Genomic DNA, 23096 nt, shown 5'->3' on the forward strand with positions numbered 1-23096 from the left:
CCTTGCATGGGTACCAGAATGTTGGGGTTCTATTAGAGATAGATAGATAGATAGATAGATAGATAGATAGATAGATAGATAGATAGATAGATAAAACACCCTTGCACGATAGCACAATGACTGACAGGGAAGTTACTGTTGTGTAAATGTCACGGTCATTGGGGAAAGTTGTAAGAAAGCAGAACACGTGTTGAGAAACCACTTGGGGCAAGGGTTAAACATGACGTCTGATTATCTGTAGTGTATTTCCACTCTCAGAGACATAGAGAATTCGGAGAGTATGGGGGAGCACTCCTGCTCCCCACATTGGGGTGGGTTGTGGCTTGCTCAGGTCATGGTATAAAAGCTTTGGTCAGTTAAACATTACACACCTATCTATCTATCTATCTATCTATCTATCTATGATATACAGTTACGCTGAATTGCGGGCAAGCTGCTGCTGGACTACATGTCCCAGCATGCCTTTATTGGACATGTTGGAACTTTGCTCCATTGCAATAAAAGAACCGCACACTTCCTATATCTGTTCTTTAAGGAAGTGCATAAAGGATGGCAGGGCATGATTGGACTTGTAGTTCCACCACAGCTGGGGAGCCCCCTAGCGCAGAATGATATACAATATTAAATGATATAGACAAGCATTGATGTGCCTGGGATGGGATACATAATGTTATGCTGTTGGAACTGATAGGGTTAACCCCCCCCCCATCCCCAAATGTGAGAGGAACGCTTAAGGATGACATTTGTGGGTGTTTGAGTTCTACAAAAAGTAATGAGTCTCATTTATATCATTAATAGATGTCTGCAGTGACATCAGCCTGCGTCATACTGTCATTGTCACCACCAGCAGTGTCTCCCAGGGTCACAGGGGAAAGGCTCGGAAGCGACGCAGATGGGTCTGTCACATACTGTATTACATTTATTGTACATGCCACATACAAACATATGGAATCACTCACTGGCTGACAGCATAATGAGATTGTAGTGCTGCTGATTTATACGGTGTGGCAGAGCATGTAACAGTGGTGTATGGTCAGAATGTCATCATTATCTCCAGACTCTAATGAGAAACTTTCACTACTTAATGAGTCTGAGAAACGCTGTCAGCGCTCGGGATATTTCTCTGACTGGTTTCTATGGATCCTCTGGGATGAATCAATGACATATTTTGAGCATCCTCAGTGTGCTGTGCTTGTGTATCGCAGAGGGAGGCAGCCTGTGTCTGTTCCCTGTATATGTCTGTGTACTGCAATGGGGGACAGTAGTACCACTATACAGGATGTGCAGCTGCCCTGTGTCCGGGGGGGGGGGGGGGGTGTCAGTTCAATCCCTGATGGGCTGTGCACTACTGATGGATGTGTGACTTACTGTGCACTACTGAGGGGCCCATGGTGGACTCTGCACTGCTATCCTAAATGGGTATGTGAGTCGCTGTTCACTACTAATGGATGTGTGAGTTACTGTGCGCTATTAATGTATGAGTTACTTTGCACTACTAATGGATGTGTGAGTTGCTGTTCACTACTATTGGATGTGTGAGTTAATGTGCCCTACTAATGGACGTGTGAGTTACTGTACTTTGCACTATTAATGAATATGTGAGTGGCTGTGCACTATTAATGGATGTGTGAGTGGCTGTGCACTATTAATGGATGTGTGAGTGGCTGTGCACTATTAATGGATGTGTGAGTCACTGTATGCTGCTAATGGATGTGTGAGTTACTGTGCGCTATGGATGAGTTACTTTGCACTACTAATGGACGTATGAGTTACTGTACTTTGCACTATTAATGGATATGTGAGTGGCTGTGCACTATTAATGGATGTGTGAGTGGCTGTGCACTATTATTGGATGTGTGAGTTACTTTGCACTACTAATGAATGTGTGAGCTACTGTGCACCATTAAAATATGTGGATAAACAGAAGTGAATCATTTTCTTCACCATATAACTGGACCTAAGGATAACATTTAAGTACAACTTTAATTATTTTTATTTTTGTAACAAACTTTTTTTTTTATTCTCATACTCTAGGGTGCCGTGATTCAAAAAAGTTTGGGACCCACTGCTGTAGCCACATCACAGACCCTGATTGCAGGAACACTGTACAGACACCATAGACCCTTATCAGCGACATTACCAGACCCCATTGATGGTCACATTCCTCAGATTCCATATGGCAGCAGTTGGGTCCAGCACTGCTGACAGAGGAGGTAACTGATGTAGATCTCTGAACTGGAGGAGAGGCCAGCGAATCGCTGCCAGAGAGAGGACTTCGGATCTTGCTGGGGCGTGTATCTGCCAGCAGGAGATTCTTATGGCCTGACTGTGGGGGAAAGGTATACAATGCAGATACACATTTCCAGACAACTGGCCTGACATTTAATACTTGGCAAGCCATTTACTTAGGCTTTCACATAAACAACCATTGAATTAGCCAAGGTGGTCATATGGGGTGTGATTCTGATTTGGGTATAAAGAAGAGCAAGTAATACCCCTATTTCACCTTAATCCTTTATGCGACCCAGGTTCTAATACACCGTTCCAATCCGGTGCTAGAGCAGTGTTCCTGTTCTGCTGGTGCTTGGACATCACCTGTATTTTTCTATTCCAATTACAAGTTCTGTTCTGCTCCATTTACAGGTTCTGTCACACATCCCTATATAATATAAAAGGCAAAATCCTCTTCACCTCTTTTAATTGTAGTACCACCAGTGACCACTGGAGGCCACTCACGGACAGAAATACTCCTCAACAGGAAGTGAAACCAAAATGATCTGTTTCAAACTACCTTAATATGGACAAAGGGAGATGTGAAGACAGGGATTGGAGCAGGGTCGCCTACTTTTAAAGTCTCCTCTCTGGGAGAAGCCTGGAGAGGAGACTGTCAGCAGCACTACGGGGGCGGGGCCTGATGTAGACATCATCAAGCCCTACCCCAGTACTGCAAATAGGGGCTAAATGATGCGATGTGTGGAAAAGCCGTGAATCGTGGTAATTTACCGCTGCAGCCAGGGAGATTCGGGGGGTGGGAGGGGGACCCAATTTTCGGGAGCCTCTTCAGGGGAGGGTAGGCAACCCGAGATTGGAGGTAGGAGGAGATAGGGACTAAGCCAGGGCCGGCGCCACCACTAGGCAGCTCTAGGTATTTGCCACTGGAGGGCGACAGTTTGCAGCAGGTCCCCCCGGATGGAGGTAAGTGGCACTGGCCACAACTCCCCCCCCTCCTCCTTCCCCTCTGGAGCGACTAGGCCCCCCTCCCCACCCCTGGAGTTACCCAGCGGCGTCACCCGACACCCCCCACCCCACCCGGCACGCTTAGCGGCACAAGCGGCCACATCACCCGACACCCCCTCCTTGACAAAACCACACCCCCCCCCCGGAATGCTGCAGCGGGCATTTACCAGCACCCCCCCATGTAGGACCAAATCGGAGCAGAACCCAGACTAGGAAAGTCGGATTCGGAAACGTTTTTTATTATCCCAGCATCAGCAACGGAGTGCGGGCAGTGGCTCGGTCAGGCCCTGTGTCAATATTGCGCACATTACAGGTATGTACCATGTACTCAGTGCAGGTGCAAGGCACCGGAGCACCCCTCGCCCCCAGGCACTGGACTAAGCCACCATTTTGATGGGTATTTACACATCTGTATAGATACAATATATATATATATATATATATATATATATATATATATATGTAAAGCGCAATTGTAAAGCACAACAGAATATACTGCGCTATATAAGAAACTAAATATATATATATATTTATATTGGGGATCAGCTTTGCTATGGGGCATATTCAATTGCGGGTATAATATTGATAAACTCCACAGTTGGTGTTAATTTCAATGGGAATTAACGCATCTTTTATGTCCAATGTCCAAAAATCCCCATTTTACTGTATGTTAAAAAAAAAAAAAAAATGTGATACCTGTGTTAATTTTAGAGGTACAATTAATGTTGCTAATTGAATATCATTGTAATTGTTAATATATAATAACAAAATAAATGTTTACTTTTACTCACACACACACACACACACACACACACACACACACACACACACACAGCAGCTTTCCTACTGAGTACTTGTAGCTGACACTTTTTTAGTTATATGTGTACACACTTCTTATATTATTAAGTGTCGGCGGAGGGGGGCGGTATGGGGCGGCGGATGTTAGTGCACACCGTAGACGATATGCCAAATAATATTGTTAATTATATTGTTATCATGCATATCGTTAGAATATTGTGTGGACTCTGCTTTACCTCTGAGCTGTGCTGCTCTGCATTGTGCAGACAGTAATTGCAGGATGCATTACAGCCCACGCTGTGCACACACAGTAACGCTTAGCTGTAGTATAGGTGAGAAGCTTTGACACTGTTGTGTGATGAATATAATCGCAGGACATTTCCTTGTCTTGTTCTAAGTACGTGGAGGGAATATCTGTAGGAAAACGTCTTATGTTTGTACAATCTAATGAAGAACAGAGGCGCTTCTTGTAAGCAGGCACGTAAAACCACATCGATCTCCTATGTGAAAGCTGGATCGCAGAAGTGCAGTAAATGTGCCGTTGTCTTATGGGAAGCGCATGTGCTGGCATGTAGGTAGCAGTTCTCAAGGAGAAAATATGAGCAAAGAACACACATTTAGATAATAGTAGACACGTTTATCTCTGTTTCTATAGAGTATAGTCTCACACAAAGAGGACTGATGACAATGATGTAACCAACCAAGCACACATTTGTGAAAAGGCCCTGGCCTAGGGGCTCAACATGTCATGGGTAAGGATGGCCAATGACCATCGATGATTAAAAATCATTGATGGTTCATGGCCGATGTCGAATACTTTTAAACAATGTTTTGCTTTTTTTTTTCAAAGTGCCAGGACACTGAGCATAGCTCCGCCCCCTGACACCCTCGAAGCCCCGCCCCCGTGTTTTGATTGGCCCACAGGCCAATCAATCAAACACAATGGCTGACCATCGATATGTAAAAATATCGATGGTCAGCCATTGCATAGTTTAGCACTATCGATGGCCAGTTGCAGAATTGCCATCGATGGCAACCATTGATGGCAATTGCAACGATGGCCATCCCTAGTCATGGGCAGGTGAGGCTCATGGGGTCGACAATAATTAGGTTGTTAGTGTCTAGGTTCACCCTAAAAGGTCAACATGCAAAGGTGGACACAAGCAAAATGTCGACATGCATTTTTCACTTTCTTTGTCATCACCTAAGCACATGGTCCCCCAATTACTGTATCAGTCCCCCCCGCACTCTGATGCCTCACTACGGGAGGTGACCTTAACTAAACATTTGTCAGACATCTTACTTTTGGGGTAACCAATAGTTCAGGAGATGATTCTAAGTGTGGCATTTGCACAGGCTTGCGTACCCTCCTGGACTTGCCGGGAGGCTCCCAAAAATAGGGTCCCCCTCCCGGCCCCCCAGGAAGGTGGGCAATCCTCCCACATTGGCCAGGCAGCCCCCACACCCCCTATCTATGCTGCACAAAATGCAGTTTTTTTCGGGTCCGCAGCGAGAGGTGGGGCTAAAATGACGCTAATTGTGTCATTTTAGCCCCTCCCCCAATTCACGGACCCACAATTTAATTTGTTTGATTCCCATGGGGGCGGGGCTTGATGACGTCTGCCCTGCCCCGCCCCCCCTGACATGCTACTATCGGGTCTACTCTCCGTGCTTCTCCCGGAGAGGAGAAAACAAAAGTCGGCAAGTGTGCATTTGCATTTGGAACCTGCTGTGAAGGCACAACATGCGCTCTAAGGAGCTCTTAATGCAAATGAAAGAGGCTATCACGAGGCTACAAAAACAATTTGCAAACCAGAAGTCTCATAGATAGAAACGTGATATTACACTTTGCCACAAAAAAAAGAAAGCCAGGGTAGTTCTGGAACAACATTCACATACCCTCCAACATGACCCATTGCATTCGGTACACAATGCTCTGTTCCTGGACTTCCCTGGTACTGTATGATTGTCATCACCTGTGTTGAAACACCCTTCTCATCAATTATCTTGTTCCACACAGGTGCTGGCAATCCTACATTACCAGGGAAGACCAGGAGCAGACAGCGGTGTAGCTAGGTGCCATGCTGCCCGGAGCAAGGGCATATTTCGTGCCCCCGGGTAATGAATTGGGGGCGTGGCTAACATGTGTTGGCATGTTACATTTGAAAAGAAAAAACGGAATCTGCTGCGCTATATAAGACGCTGTAACGGAATCTGCTGCGCTATATAAGATGCTGTAACGGAATCTGCTGCGCTGTATAAGACACTGTAACGGAATCTGCTGCGAATCTGCTGCGGTGTATAAGACGCTGTAATGGAATCTGCTGCGCTATGTTACTGAGGACAAGGGAAAAGCAAAACTGTTAAATGAGTTCTTCTCATCAGTATTTACTAAGGGAGAGCAGACTGTGGAACAAACATTTACCACAAACGGGACAAATAAGCCAGATCTCATTGTGGATTTCACGCCGAAGGAAATAATACTGAGGCTAAGCAAACTCAAAACAAATAAGTCACCAGGGCCAGATGGGATTCATCCGAGGGTATTAATGGAATTAAGGGATGAACTAGCTACCCCCCTACATTATATTTTTAGCAAGTCACTATCGTCAGGTATAGTACCAAAAGATTGGAGAATAGCAGAGGTAGTGCCAATATTCAAAAAAGGAAAAAAGGAAGATCCCGCTAATTACAGACCCGTTAGTTTAACATCAATTGTGGGTAAACTATTTGAAGGATTTTTAAGGGATGGTATCCAGGAATATTTAGATAATCACCGTCTACTCAGTACTAACCAACATGGGTTCGTGAAAAATCGTTCATGCCAAACTAATCTACTAGGGTTCTATGAAGAGGTTAGCAAAAACCTCGATAATGGAAATGCTGTAGATGTGATTTTCCTAGATTTCGCTAAAGCATTTGATACTGTCCCACACAAGAGATTGATTAATAAAATGGAGAACCTAGGATTGGGTGAAAATATCTGCAGATGGGTAGGGAATTGGCTATGTAATAGAGAACAAAGAGTGGTTGTGAATGGTGCCGTATCAGATATGATACCGGTACTAAGTGGAGTGCCCCAGGGCTCGGTTTTGGGGCCCATTTTGTTTAACATTTTTATTAACGATATTGGGATAGGGTTACTCAGCAATGTATCCATCTTTGCGGACGATACAAAACTTAGCAAAGTCATCAAATCACCAGAAGATGTCACCATGCTTCAAAATGATCTTGCAATTCTAGATGAGTGGGCTAAAAAATGGAAGATGAGGTTCAATGTAGATAAATGTAAGGTTATGCACCTTGGGAGACACAACCAGTGTGCAAGTTACAACCTTAGCGGAGAGGAACTGGGTAATTCCATACTTGAAAAGGATCTAGGAGTCCAAATAGACAGCAATCTAGGATGTAGTGCCCATTGTAATGTAGCTACAAAAAAGGCCAACAAAATTCTGGCATGTATTAAGAGGGGAATGGAAACTAGGGACTCAAGGGTAATTATGCCACTATATAAAGCATTGGTGCGACCTCACCTAGAGTACGGAGTACAGTTCTGGGCCCCACACTATAAAAAGGACATCATAGAATTAGAAAAAGTCCAAAGGCGAGCAACAAAGCTTATTAGGGGAATGGAGAATTTAAGCTACGGGGAGAGATTAAGCAATTTGGGACTATTTACATTAGAAAAGAGACGTTTAAGGGGGGACATGCTCAACATGTACAAGTATATCAAGGGCCAATATAAGGAACTGTCACACACCCTATTTTCTACTAGAAAGGAATCTAGGACGCGAGGGCATGAGTATAGATTAGAAGAAAAAAGATTTCATTCAGCTAGTAGAAAGAATTTCTTTACGGTCAGAACAGTCAAACTCTGGAACTCTCTTCCCAGAGAGGTGGTAATGGCTGGCTCATTAAATGCGTTCAAGGCAAAGTTGGACAAACATTTACTGGAGAAAAACATCCATGGGTACAAATAAGAAATATAATTTGTCTGTAAAATAGCAGAACCTACCAAATCAGCAATGGATATCTATACCAGGTTGAACTAGATGGACGCAAGTCTTTTTTCAGCCTTACCTACTATGTAACTATATATAAGATGCTGTAACGGAATCTGCTGCGCTATATAAGATGCTGTAACGGAATCTGCTGCGCTATATAAGATGCTGTAACGCAATCTGCTACGCTATATAAGACGCTGTAACGGAATCTGCTGCGCTATATAAGACACAGTAACAGAATCTGCTGCGCTATATAAGACACTGTAACGGAATCTGCTGCGCTATATAAGACACTGTAACGGAATCTGCTGCGCTATATAAGACACTGTAACGGAATCTGCTGCGCTATATAAGATGCTGTAACGCAATCTGCTGCGCTATATAAGATGCTGTAACGGAATCTGCTGCGCTATATAAGACACAGTAACGGAATCTGCTGCGCTATATAAGACACTGTAACGGAATCTGCTGTGCTATATAAGACACTGTAACGGGATTTTCTGCGCTATATAAGACACTGTAACGGAATCTGCTGCTCTATATAAGACACTGTAACGGAATCTGTTGCGCTATATAAGTCACTGTAACGGAATCTGCTGCTCTATATAAGACACTGTAACGGAATCTGCTGCGCTATATAAGACGCTGTAACGGAATCTGCTGCGCTATATAAGACGCTGTAACGGAATCTGCTGCGCTATATAAGACGCTGTAATGGAATCTGCTGCGCTATATAAGACACTGCAACGGAATCTGCTGGGCTATATAAGACACTGTAACGGAATCTGCTGTGCTATATAAGTCACTGTAACGCAATCTGCTGCGCTATATAAGACGCTGTAACGCAATCTGCTGCGCTATATAAGACGCTGTAACGGAATCTGCTGCGCTATATAAGACGCTGTAACGGAATCTGCTGGGCTATATAAGACACTGTAACGGAATCTGCTGTGCTATATAAGTCACTGTAACGCAATCTGCTGCGCTATATAAGACGCTGTAACGCAATCTGCTGCGCTATATAAGACGCTGTAACGCAATCTGCTGCGCTATATAAGACGCTGTAACGCAATCTGCTGCGCTATATAAGACGCTGTAACGCAATCTGCTGCGCTATATAAGATGCTGACAGCTGTAAATAAATAAATACAGATGGGGCAGGCCTCTTCCTGGCTGGCAAATCGCCAGAACGTCCCCGCTGGCGATCCGCCAGCAGCCTCGCCAGCCATCAGACTGAGACGCGCGTGCGTCTCACGCGCATCTCAATCTCCGTCGGCGGGGCGACGGGAACCCTGTCCGTCTCCGCCTCAGGGAGACGGACAGGGTTAGGGGTGGTGCGGGCAGGTGGCGGGGACCCCGGGTTACCGCCGACAAGCCTGCGGGGACCCGGGGGAGCAGCTGGAAGCGCCGTCGGAAGGGGACGCGTGCGCCTCTCGTGCGCACGTGTCCCCTTCTCACAATCGATATGGTGATGGGGGCTGGCGTCGCCATCGCCATCCCCTGCCAAGATGAGACCTGCCCCATCTGTATATATACAAATAAAGATATATACTGTACAGCACAGCAGGGCGGCAGCAGAAGCCAGAGAGATTCACTCTCCCCCTCCCCCCTCCCCTCCCCCGGGCCCCACGAATCCCCCAAACCCCAAGTTTATTACTAAGTTTATCATTAATTAGCTTTAAAAAATAAATAAAAGAAATCCACCTTGAATAATAACTGAGCACAGCAGTGCGGCAGCAGAATACCTTCTCCTCCAGGCTACAGCCAGCGCTTGGGAAGGCTGATGACGCTGCTGTAGCCAGGGAGGAGGGAGTGAGTCACTCTGCAAGTGACAGGTGACTCTGGGAGGAGTCTGTGGTGCTGCTGCGCTGCCCGGAAGCCGGACCGAGCAGCAGCAGCAATTTAGAGAGGAGTGAGGACAGCCGCCCGGACAGTGCGATTGGTGGCAGGGACCGCTGGGCGAGCAGGGCAGGAGGCAGGCACCGGGCAGGGCAGCCGCCGCGCACGCTGCCCGCCGTTAATACTATCAAGTATGATACTTGTGCTAGCATTCCCTGCGATCATTTGTGGAGGAGGGGGGCGGGCCGGTGGCACCATTAGACCAATCGGCGCCCGGAGCATGAGCTCCAGCGGCTCCGCCCTCACTACGCCTCTGGGAGCAGAGCATTGTGTACCGAATGCAATGGGTCATGTTGGAGGGTATGCATTCATTGGCGTGCTTGGCGGTGGGCATGCGTGGCCTCAAGCAGCGTGTAAGGTGACATCACCCGGGACTGAGCGGCTTCGGTGTGCGTGGCGGTGGGCATGTGTGGCCTCATGCAGTGTTTAACCGTAGCTTGGTAAGTGATGCCCCCTCCCCCCCAAAAGCCGGGAGCCGGCTCAGTTCCGTGACAACCCCCCCCCCGCTTATTACCATGACAACCCCTTTTCCCCCACCTCATTACAGTGACACCCCTCCGCCCCTGACCACATCGCATACCATTTTCTGGCAGTGTTCTGCGCCATCGAAGGGTTAATATTTGATGGTATTGCAATAGTCCTGGTCCAAGTCCCAACCCCACCGGGCCATGCTGCAGAGGTATTGCGCATGTGCCAACTAGACATTTTTTCCCCATGTGCATATCATATGATTTTTTTTTTCTATTGAATTCTTTTGATACGATGGTTAGTTACCATCGGATTGAAAGATTTGATGTCTGATGCCCAGCCATCTTTTGATGTTGGGATTCCGATGTCCATCCCCACTGCAAAGGATTCTCGACAAAGTATTACAAATTAACATTTATCATTCTGTTAATTTGGCCAATGACATTTGACCCCCAGAAAATAGGGGTACTGTATGTGTATAGCAATGGTTGCAATTCCTAAACATTTTGTACAATCATTTTATTCAACCCTTTGTATTAAAGCTTAAAGCCTCATCACTCGCACCTCCATAGTCTCATTTCCAATCCATTTCTTAGTCCTGAAGCATAAATAACAGGACCGGTATAATATGTATATAACTGCAGATAATAGCAATATAATAGACATTTACACAATTATTAACTGCATCCCACAATCCTGTTAATAACAGAAAATTAATACAAATGTAATTCACATCTGCCCGGGGGCTGATTACCAGTATGAATTATTGCTAATAGATTTTATTTTTTTATTCCAGTAGAATCAATTTGTAATGGCCGATTACATTGGGAAGGACACAAATATGTAAATGTGAATCATACATAAGCTGGGACAGTGTACTTCACATCTCAGTAGATACAGGTATTGTTCATAACAATAGCAAAGCATGAATGAGTAAGGTCATTATAGTGGCCTCCTAATTTCCTATTATTCAGCATTAGCCAGAGGAGCTGGACTTCTATGTGCTGGGTTTCAGGAGAAAGGCCATAAAGTACAGTTTCTACTGTACTGCTGAGCATGGGAGACTGCTCCAGCAAAGCATGACCTTCCAGACTTCTGGAAGAGTGAGCAAATCTCCCGGAGAGAACTTAATGTGCGTACACACTGACCAATATATCAGCCGTTTGATCAGAGGCGTAACTAGATCTTTGTGGGCCCCATAGCTAAATATTGAAAGCCCCCCCCCCCCCCCCCATGTGTGCGGCTATGGGGACAGTGTGTGTATGTGGCTGTGAGGACAGTGTACGGCTATGGGGACAGTGTGTGTGTGCGGTTATGGGGACAGTGTGTGTGTGTGTGTGTGTGCGGCTATGGGGACAGTGTGCATATGTGGCTATGAGTACAGTGTGTCGCTATGGGGACAGTGTGTGTGTGTCTGTGTGTGTGGCTATGGGTACAGTGTGCGTATGTGGTTGTGAGGACAGTGTGTGGCTATGGGGACAGTGTGTGTGTGGCTATGGGGACAGTGTGCGTATGCGGCTATGGGGACAGTGTGTGTATGCAGCTATGGGGACAGTGGGGCAGATGTATCATAGCAGCGCTTATCGCGCCGCTATGATACTTCCTGCTTTGCCTCAATAGCGAGGCGAAGCAGGAAGGGACATCGACAAGATGTATTAACATCTTGTCTGCCGAAGCGGGGGAGCGTTAACTCCCCCCTTCGGCGATGTCCCTTTCTGGAGATAGCGCATCAGTTAATACTGATGCGCTATCTCCTGTCCCCCGGCCGGCCGCACTGGGCATGCGCGGGATCTCGCTGTTCACGCGAGATCCCCAGCGCAGCCCACAGCTGACAGCAGGGACAGCGCTGTCCCTGCTGTTTAGATAGGGCTTCGCCAGCCTGATGCTGGCGAAGCCAAAGCCGGCTTCGTGCGGAACGGTCAGCGATGCTGACCGTTCATACATTCGGCCTGCTATCATTTTGATAGCAGCGCCGATATGGACGGGCGCATAGCGCCCCTGTCCATTACCGCACGCTGGCTGCTTCATACATGGGGGAGAAGCGGTATCAGCGCACATAACGTGCGCTAATACCCCTTCTCCCCCATTCCGACCGTTGATACATCTGCCCCACAGTGCGGCTATGGAGACAGTGTGCGTGTGCAGCTATGAGGACAGTGTGCGGCTATGGGGACAGTGTGTGTATGCAGATATGGGGACAGTGTGTGGCTATGGGGACTGTGTGTGTGTGGCTATGGGGACAGTGTGCGTGTGGGTGTGCGTGATAGGGGGGTGCAGGCAAAGGAAATTTGTCTAAAACCAGCAATGATTACTGACCTGTGGGATGCATGCAGACTTCATCTGATAGTTGGTGACAGCTGCCCTGTCTTCCTCGGCCCTGCCTGCATTTCCTCTGTACTTATGCTAGGCAGCTCAGCCTCTGTGCTGGCTCTTCGCTTAAATTCTCAATACAAGTCTATCTTAAAGCGCATGGTGGGAGAGACTTCCGGTTCCGGGTTGATGGACTGAGGAGGCACGCACCTGAGCTCCGTCCCGGACCACCAGCATTAACCCTTCTCTCGGCTCCCCGGAGCCTCTAAGGTTCTGCCGCACACTACTTACATCCCCCAGCAGCCGAGATGGACAAAGCCGCGTCTGCCACGAGCTCCGGAGCAGCGCCAGCATCAAGACAGGAGAAGCGGAGGGCGGAGGCCAATATGGCGTCTGAAGCCGGAGCGCATCCAGCCGCACCCGCCTCCAAGAAAGCCACAGCTGACACGCATGCTTCAATGACACAGGTACCGTGATCTCCCGACGCCCCTGTATCCTATCAAGAAGTAGTAGCAGCCATTAAATCCACCATGGCCCCACTTCTTCAGCAAACAGTGGCTGACATCACTATTCAGATACAGGCTCTCACGCAGAGGGTGTCACATGCTGAAAACCAAATAGGAGCTGCAGCCCATGACATTAAAGACTTACAGCACTCAGTAAAAACTCTCACCACAAATAATTATCATATCTGGAATAAACTAGATGATATTGGGTACTTCTTTACTTTCACGGCGCCAGCATGGCGCCGCGCGTCAGAGTCCCCTTGCGGGGCTCGCTTCGCTCGCCCACGCTGCGGGCTCGGTGGCTCGCTACGCTCGCCAAGCTATTTAAAATCAACTCCATGCCAACATGGATAGTGGAGGTATGAACTATCCATGTTGGCATGGCGTTAACTTCCTTTATTTTACATAGTTTGTGGCGAGCGTAGAAGGCGGAAGTAGCACGGCGCCATGCTGGCGCCGTGAAAGTAAAGAAGTACCCGATTTTAAAAACAGGGCCCGACGTAATAATATACGCCTGGTGGGCCTCCCAGAATCCATCAAGGGACCTGCCTTGGCACACTTCACCTGCAACACCCTGCCGGGACTCCTACAAATAGAACAAGAGTGCAGAGATATGGTCGTGGAAAGAGCCCATAGGGTGGGACCCGTACCATCCCCTAACAAACCGAGACCGAGAGTCACTCTGTTTAAATGCTTAAATTATCTTCACAAGCAGATCATTTGGACTGCCTCGCGATGCATTGAAGACTTGCAGTGGGAAGGGAATAGATTGTACATCTTCCAGGATTATTCTGTGGAGCTGACTAAGGCTCGTAAGGCATTCTCCCCTATTTGCACCCGCCTAGTTGCTGAGAACCGCAAGTTTGGTCTGCTATACCCAGCACGCTTACGCATATACGACGGCACTTCCCACAAAGACTTTTTGTCTCCCACCGACGCTGAGGCCTTCCTTAGAGATCACTCTCGCACTACACAGGATGTTTAGGATATTAGTGACCCGATCTCACACGCCACCAGACCGACACCCACCCCTCCATGATGGATGACTTCCCTCCAGGTGTTTCAGAGACGTCCACCAAAACTAACTTTCATTAGATTGGATATGCACACCTTCTGCGCTATCATCAAGCCCTGAGGGCCTTTGCTCCAGTTCTCCTCCAGATTTTTGGAGAACATTGTTGAAAGCTGTGAACAGGGCCGGCGCTACCCACTCAGCAGCTCCTGCAAAGCAGGGAGGCGCCATGCTGAAAAGGCGCTGTCTCCCTCCCTGCTCTGCTAAAGCTGCCTCAGCCCTCAATTGTCACTGCCTCCTGCATGCCGCCTACCCATTGCTCCCTGCGCCTGTCAATCAAATGATGAACAGGCAGCAGCACCGCCTCCCCCTTCCTTCCCTCTTCTCAGTGACACTTTTAAAATAATGGGCTTGGTTATGTGCCCAAAGGTGCCCATACACGGTGCGATAGGAGCGTGCAATGCGATGTGTGCTTCCGTGGGCTGCACATACTTTTTGTACTGCTTTTGGATCGCATCGCACACACATTGCATGTATGCCGTGCGATGCGATCTAGCCCATAACGTATGCCATTCTCGCAGCGTGTATGGGCACCTTTAGTGCCTGCAACATTTTGCGGACAAAGTACTGAGATGGTGTATGCATACATGTACATGCACCCGAGATCCTCCATAGTATTGCATGTTGCATACGCTCCCACAATCGGGCTCCAGCTTGCTGCAGTGGCAATGTGAAAGGGCGCAAAATTTATGGTTTGCAGGAGGGCGCCGGACACCCTAGCACCGGCCCTGGCTGTGAAAGACAAGACGAGGTTGCCCATTACCCTTTACAGTTGACTCTACTTATGTTTCTAGTAACACTCCGCTCCTCTTCTCTCCTATAGGTTTAGGGGGTACCCCCTCGTAAAATCGCTCGGGGCTGCCTTTGTTCCACTGGTTGGGCAGTGGGGGTGGGGGGAGAGAGGGCTGGACACTTCTCTTTTTTGCGAATTTATAAATTTGTGGTCTTACGCTTAATGTTCCCACTCTCCTTAACCTGTTACCCCCCCCTTTCCCCCCCTTTCCCCCCTCCCCCCCCCACCTCCCCATTTAACCGAAGATTTTGAGCGTACAGAGTTAATATACAAATGTCAAAAAAAAAAAATAATAATAATTAAATACTAAGTAACATTTATTATAATGTATAAGTACATAATAATCCGTATAGCTATCTTATTTCAATATGTCTGCCTGCATTTACATTAGGTAGACCCTGCCCCTCTAATATATATATATTTTTGTTTTTGTTTCTTTATATACCCAAATCCTAAGGTGGGTTGGGCTGGTGCGGGGCCGGAGCTCGCCGTGCTACCCTCTGTACCCTAATCCCCATGGTTTCAAAAAGACATCCAGGACCGATATCCTGGGTGCCTAGGTTATCAATGTTGTGTTATTTAGCTCTCCCGGGAGTAGGTTGCTCACAGCTGCTGCAACCAAGCCAGTTATGTATGTACCACATAAAGATTCATGTGAGCATCCTGTGGCTTAGCATTCATGTTCTGTATATAAGTTTGATTGTCTGCCCCTGTCTTACGTCTGTCTCTTACCCTTTCCCTCTCTCCTCTCCCCACTCCAATTCTATGCAATATATCTATATCTCTCCAAGCACTGATATTTTACCTTGCCCCCCGGACTATAGATGTCTAACTTGAAAGTTGGTTCGTGGAACGTGGCTGGCTTCAACTCGCCGTCGAGGAGGCGTAAGATTCTCCTGTATCTGAACAAACGAGGTATCCAACTGGCGTGCCTACAGGAGACGCATCTGGTCCAGGTGGAGGTCCAAAAGATCAATATGCTAGGCTGGAAGGTACTGGGTGCAAGCCCTTACAACTCCAAAGCACGTGGGGTGGTTACACTCATTAAATCCAATATTCCTCACGAGGTTCTGGATACGACTACTGACCCTGAAGGCCGCTTTCTAGCCCTCTCCCTATTGATAGATTCTAAGCCCTGCATGATATACAATGTGTATGCCCCGAACAAATATTCTAAAGAATTCCTACAAAAACTCTCAGCCCTAATTATATCTAAAGGCCCCACTCCCTCTATAGTCTGCGGTGACTTCAATTTGATTTCATCAAGCACACTGGATCGCTCCTTCACATGTACACGCCCCCCTTCACTTCCTAAATTAGGAATCCCGGCCTTTTCTAATAGCCTGCATTTGGTTGATGTATGGAGGGCCCTCCATCCCACGGAGAAGGATTACACCTGTCTATCCGCTGCACACTCCACTCTATCTAGGATAGACTACATATTAGTTTCACAGACCCTGTTTCCTTTGGTTAGTGATACCTACATAAACCCAATAACCATATCAGACCATGCCCTCATTTCCATTACCATGGAACTGTTTCAACCCGTACACAGAACAGGGGTTTGGAAATTCCCCGCCTACTTGGCCAAATCATTAAAATTTCATAAACGACTTGAGATAGCCTGGGACAACTTCTTAGCTGACAATAAGGAACATGCTGAATCTGACCCAAAACTATTTTGGATGTCCGCTAAAGCAGTTTTGCGAGGAGAGATATTATCTTATACAGCAAGCACTAAAAAGAAATTCACAGAAAAATACTTAGCCCTGCAAAACGAACTAACGTTGGCATTTCAGCAGTTCAAGCAAAACCCCGACACCCACAACAAACAATCCTATGTAGTTGCTAAATCTAACTTTGAAAACTACCTGCAAGTAGCTGGAGACAGACAACTATTTACCATTAACTACAAATTTCATAAAATGGGAAATAGAACAGGGAAGTTACTTTCAACATTATTGCAGGGCGCCCGCCCCCCTTCCCGAATCCACCCCTTATGAACTGCCCAAGGTACCCTCACCTCCGCGGATGCAGACATTGCTGCAAATCTACACTCCTTCTATACAGAACTGTACTCGGGTCCCCCCCTCCTCACTCCCCATCTCCTACCCTCCCCCCACTTCCATCCGATTTTTGGTCCAACTTGCCAACCCCCACTATTAATGCAACTCAAGCTAATTCACTAATAACCCCCATAACACCAGAAGAAGTAGAAAAAGCAATCAAACAATTGAAATGCGACAAAGCACCTGGCCCAGATGGTTATAGCAGACATTTCTATAGAATACTACACTCACGAATCACCCCGACTCTCACTAAGTTTTTCAATAGCTTGAATGACCTCTAATATACCTCCCCCACACTATAATTCCGCCATATTAAGAGTACTGCCTAAACCAGGAGGGATTTAGCACTCCCTGGGTCATATCGCCCAATTTCCCTCCTCAATCTTGACTATAAGCTTTTCACTAAAATACTAGCTGAAAGATTAAAACTTATCCTTCCCACCATCATACACCCCGACCAGACGGGTTTCATAAGTGGTCGCCACTCAGAACTTAATATGCGTAAGGTCCTTAGTGTTATTTCGGCCTCTACAAACACTTCCCTTCCATCCTCAGTCTCGGACCCCGCAATTTTAGCATTAGACGCGGAGAAGGCCTTTGACCTAGTGGAATGGCCCCACTTATATACAACCCTTTCAAAATTTGGCTTCCCAGACGGCTTTTCCTCCATTCTCCGCCTCATTAATCATAACCCCCATACCCAAATTTCTTGTAATGGCCTCCTCTCTGACCCCTTTATCATCCATAAGGGTACGAGACAGGGCTGCCCCCTTTCCCCCTTACTCTTTGCCATAGCACTAGAGCCTCTTGCCATAGCTCTCCGCTCCTCCCAAATATACAGAGGTATTTCAATAGGTCCCTTAGAATTAAAACTTTCTTTATTCGCGGATGATATGCTTCTTTTCATCTCAGACCCAAACAATTCCATCCCGGACATCATACGCATTATAGACTCTTTTGGCACCCGTTCTGGTTACAAAGTAAATTACGCCAAATCTGAACTCCTCCACCTGACTGCACCCGACCCAACACCCTCAGACCCCCCTTCCACTTTCCCATTTACAATAGCAAAATCCCACATCAAATATCTGGGGATACTGACCCCCAAACATTTGCCCTCCACATACTCACTCAACTATTCCCCTCTCATACATAAAATTTCAACTAAATTGGCAAGTTGGAACCTTCTTCCTCTATCACTCCTGGGGCGCACTGCAGTTCTCCAAAGTGTAATCTTCCCTAAACTATTTTACCCTTTACAGATGCTATCATTCTCACTAACCAAACGAGACCTGCAAACATTAAGGAAAACAATAACCTCTTTCCTGTGGGGTGGGAAGAGGCCCAGGATAGCTCCAAACTATCCGCTCCAAGGAGTTGTGGTGGAGTGGGCGTCCCAGACTTCGCCTCATACAACATACTGTAGCTACTCTTTTACGATGCGCCTCGGACTGGATTAACAACACAAATGTGTTTACCAATAAGGAGCTAGATGCTGCTCTACTACGTCCTTATTCTCCCAGTGCCCTGTTGCATTCTAAGGTCTCAGATATACCCTCACATATACTATCTAACCCACTATTTCATGATATTTACTATGCATGGCAAAACATGAACTGAAAACTAAAAAGAAACTCCTTAGTTACTCATAAAATCCCTCTCTGGGGTAACCCCAATTTTCCCCCCTCGCTGACCACAGCGGCGTACTACTTGTGGAGAGATGTAGGTCTAACTGATTCTTCAAAAGTATTTGATCCCGGAGGCACATTTAAGTCTTTTTCACAACTTCGAGAGGAATACTCACTCCCACAAAACCATTTCTTTATGTATCTTCGGTACTTGTTTCCTATCTGGGCGCCCAGGTTTTCTACGTACGGCACCGTAATGAAATCGGATCGCATCGCATCGGATTCGGTACTCGATGATGTACGATGGTATACGATGCGATCCGATTCGATTTCCCATAGGAAACAATGTGAAATGGCTCAATTTAGCCAAATTATCATAGGAACAATAGTAAATGGGCCAAAAACACCCCTGAACATTGAAATGTCCCCCCAAAAGTAGTTGACGCCACCCCGCCATCAACGTGAACCCGAAGCGTGGCGAGCGCAGCGAGCCCGCGAGGGGCGGCGGTACGCGTCCTCCGACCTTTTCATGCCCTACTATCCACTATGGCGTGGAGTGAGAATAGAATAGTGTGGCGAGCGCAGCGAGCCACCGAGCCCGAAGCGTGGCGAGCGCAGCGAGCCCCGCGAGGGGTCGCGGATACCTTCACAGTTATACGCGTCCCCTCGCGGGCTTCCCAGGTGTCCATGGCGACGCGGACACCTGGGAAGCCCGCGAAGGGACGCGTTTACCTGTGAAGGTATCCGCGTCCCCTCGCGGGGCTCGCTGCGCTCGCCACGCTTCGGGCTCGGTGGCTCGCTGCGCTCGCCACACTATTCTATTCTCACTCCACTCCCTAGTGGATAGTAGGGCATGAAAAGGTCGGAGGACGCGTACCGCTGCGCTCGCCACGCTTCGGGTTCACGTTGATGGCGGGGTGGCGTCAACTACTTTTGGGGGGACATTCCACTGCTCTGTGGGTTTTTTTGGGGGGTTTCTGGCCCATTTACCATTCTTCCCTATGCTGATTTGGGTAAATTGATCCATTTAACATTGTTTCCTATGGGAAATCGAATCGGATCGCATCGCATCGTTCAATATCGTGTATGTGTATTTGTGGTATCCGATGCGATGCGATCCGATTTTTATACGAAGAATAGCATGGTGCGCAATTAACTTAGCGGGCGCCCAGATAGGAAACAAGTACCGTATCTTCAAACCCGCCATTACTTGAACTCCTTGCGGGCTCCCGCTGGAACCGATGCGTCTCCACAACAGGTCGATACCCTGCAACAGCTGCTTATACAGAGCAGTGTCACTACCTTTAGAATAAAGCCGTATTACCTCTTATTACTACAAACCACAACTGTTTCTCGTTGGGCTAAATTATATGACCAGTGGGCTCAGGATATCCCAACATTACATTCCCCAGACAAATTAAGTGCCAGGTACGAGACTACTCTTAAAATTTTGAGCTCAACATATTTGCAGGAGGTTCACATTAAAACCATCCAACGGGCATATGTTTCTCCAGCTTGTCTGTCCCACTTTGTGCCGTCAGTCACGGGAGAATGCCTAAAATGCCACATAGCCAAAGCCTCTTTTTATCACTGCATTTGGGAATGTCGTAAAATCAAACGATTTTGGAATAAGCTCTTAGTAAATCTATACTCAATGTTTAAGATATGACTCACTCCGAACCCTCTGGCTTGTCTGTGTGCAAATTTTGATGGGTGGAAGTTGGATCGCCAACATCGCCACTTGATACCATGGATAACATTATTCGTCACAGTAGCCAAGAAAGTCATTCTTAAACATTGAGTATCCCACTCTTCCCCAACCGTTGAAGAAGTACATGGGAAAATGATGCAGTTATTATACTTTGATAGGAGGACAGCCACGATCCCGAACATAGAAACAGGTATAATTAAATTTTACAAAATCTGGGGTCCTTATATAGAAACACTAAACCAAACGACCCAACGTGAAATCTTCTCCGTTTTCGGAAACATTGAACGGGTCTTAGTAAGACAAATAACCAACCCCACTGGACTACCTCCTAACTCAAACCAGCTACTACTTTTTACTTAAAGCTGCTTGACAGAGATATTTTGGATAATAAAGTGATGTTTAACTTGCACCCCTCTTCCCTCCCCCCCTCTACCCCTTTGTATCCTATCCTTGGTAAATGTTACTTGTACGATTATCATTGACAACTGGAATAAGCGAGTGAATTAAAACAAATAGCAATATCTACATTGGTATTAATGTGGTTTGAAGATAGGAGTAGAAATCTCCCAGTTCAGATTCCTTTTAGCTATATCTCCCACTGAAACCAATACCGACACCCATCAAGGTTACCCACAGTGTAGATATGATAAAGAAGACTTAAAGACACAATTGTACTGAACTTAATTGCATTATTTTTCTCTTTATTTCTTTATTTGTGTAATCCCGTAGGGAAAAATGGTATACATTGTGTGGAATATATTCTTGCTCGCTGTATATTATTAACATACTCATTTGCAATTTGTATTTGTATTTGAAAAATTACAATAAACAGATTAAAAAAAAAAAAAGCGCATGGTGGGATGGCGGACTTTATAGAGGTGAGGTTTCACAGGCACCGGGTGGGCGGGGCTTCACAGGCCATGAGTGGGCGGGGCTTCACAAGATGTGACAGCACACAAATGGGAGGGGCTTTGGCCATATGAGTAATGTTTTGTATATAGACCTGCCTTCTCCTCCCTAAAGCACTGAGCAATTGCATCCTCTAGTTGTGCTGCTGCGGCCACCGGCCAGTATGACATATGAGGTCAGTGACTGACATAGCTGATATAGCTAGTGGTGTGACTGGGTGCAGGGGGGAATCTGCAGGCCCTGGGGACGGCTCGGGCCCCATAGCAGCTGCACCCCCTGCACCCTCGGTAGTTACGCCACTGCGTTTGATTGAACTGCATATATTTAGATGCACCATAGATCGCCGTTTACAGATATATTGCGTTGGTTGTGCAACACAACCGATGCCCGATAGAATAGAATCAACTTTATTGGCCATGTGTGTTTGTGCACACTAGGATTTTTTTGTGGATTTACAGTGCAGCATCAAGCAGGGATGAGGGAGGGGGGGGCATTACATACATTACATTGACATTACATGCGGGGAACACATGCCCGCCGAGCAGCACAGCACCTAGGCAGCCATCAGCGGCGCCACTGGTCACTGCAGCAGCCAGGTAGGTAACAGTACAAGCAGAGACAGTACAGTTATCACACAGGGAACACCTACCTGCCAAACTGCACAGCACCGAGGCAGCCCTCCATGGCACCAATGGTCACTTCAGCAGCCAGGTAGGTGACAATATAAGCAGGGACAGTGTAATGGCACACAGAGAACATATACCCGCCAAGCTGCACAGCGCCTAGGCAGCCATCAGCTGCGCCACTGGTCGCTGCAGCAGCCGGGTAGGTAACAGTATGGGCAAAGACATCACAGTTATAGCAGAGACATTACAGTTATCACACAGGGGACATGAGGTTACATATGACTGAGTGCACAGATCCTAGGCAGCCATTTGTGGCACCAACTTCCTGTAGGAGAACCAGCGTGGAGAGCCAGCATGGGCGGCGGTGGTGGTGGTGGGGGGAGGGAGTCTCTGAGGCCTGGGTAGAGTCACTGAGGCCTGGTGCTGGAGTTGGGCCCTCCCTGGGCTGAGTTCCACACCACTGCTCCTGATAGGCTAATGATACCTCCTCCCTGGGGGGGTAGGGGGGGACCGCCACAGAATAGAGGGCTCCCGCATCTGCTGATGCTGGGGGACAGTGGCTGGGGCCTGCGGGCCTAATCTGTTCCTCTGATGTGGCTGGGGGCCTATGGGGGTCTCCGCAGCCTCTGGAGGTCATGCCGGGGACCGAGCTGTGCACCACTGGTGTCGCGCCAGTGGCTGGTCCAGTGCCGCGTCATCTGCCGACTCCTCCGTGCACCTCCTGCACGGAGGTGGACATCATGCCGGGGCCGTGGCGGTGCGCCTGTCCGGGCTGGGGGGTTGTTGGTCACCGTGTCGCCAGTGCCTGTGCCGACAGGTCCTCCCTGTTCCTTCTCCTCCTGCGTCCTCATGCGTCCACAGGGCGCCCTTTCTCCGGGGGCCGGGGATGGAAGCTCCTATATATCTAAAGATACATTGCCAAGAGATATCAGGGATTGACAGCTCAGTGGGCGGGTGCATTCAATTGCACCCGCCCATTTTTTATGTCAGTGTCGGCGGATCGGGCTGTGTGTATGGAGACTGTCCGATCTGTCTGTAGATATATCTGCAGATCAATTAATCTGCA

General features: G+C 47.5%; 1 long non-coding RNA gene across 1 annotated transcript; it reads left to right on the forward strand.

The window, feature by feature from the left end:
- The first annotated feature begins 805 nt into the window (after positions 1-805).
- LOC146032210 (uncharacterized) lies at positions 806-16016 on the forward strand. The gene is made up of 3 exons (XR_014457659.1): positions 806-896; positions 2035-2339; positions 15912-16016. It is a non-coding gene; the product is annotated as an uncharacterized LOC146032210 (long non-coding RNA).
- Positions 16017-23096: the final 7080 nt, after the last annotated feature.

This window comes from Crinia signifera, chromosome 1 (assembly GCF_055691185.1).
Source record: "Crinia signifera chromosome 1, ASM5569118v1, whole genome shotgun sequence".
Classification (NCBI taxonomy): Eukaryota; Metazoa; Chordata; class Amphibia; order Anura; family Myobatrachidae; genus Crinia; species Crinia signifera.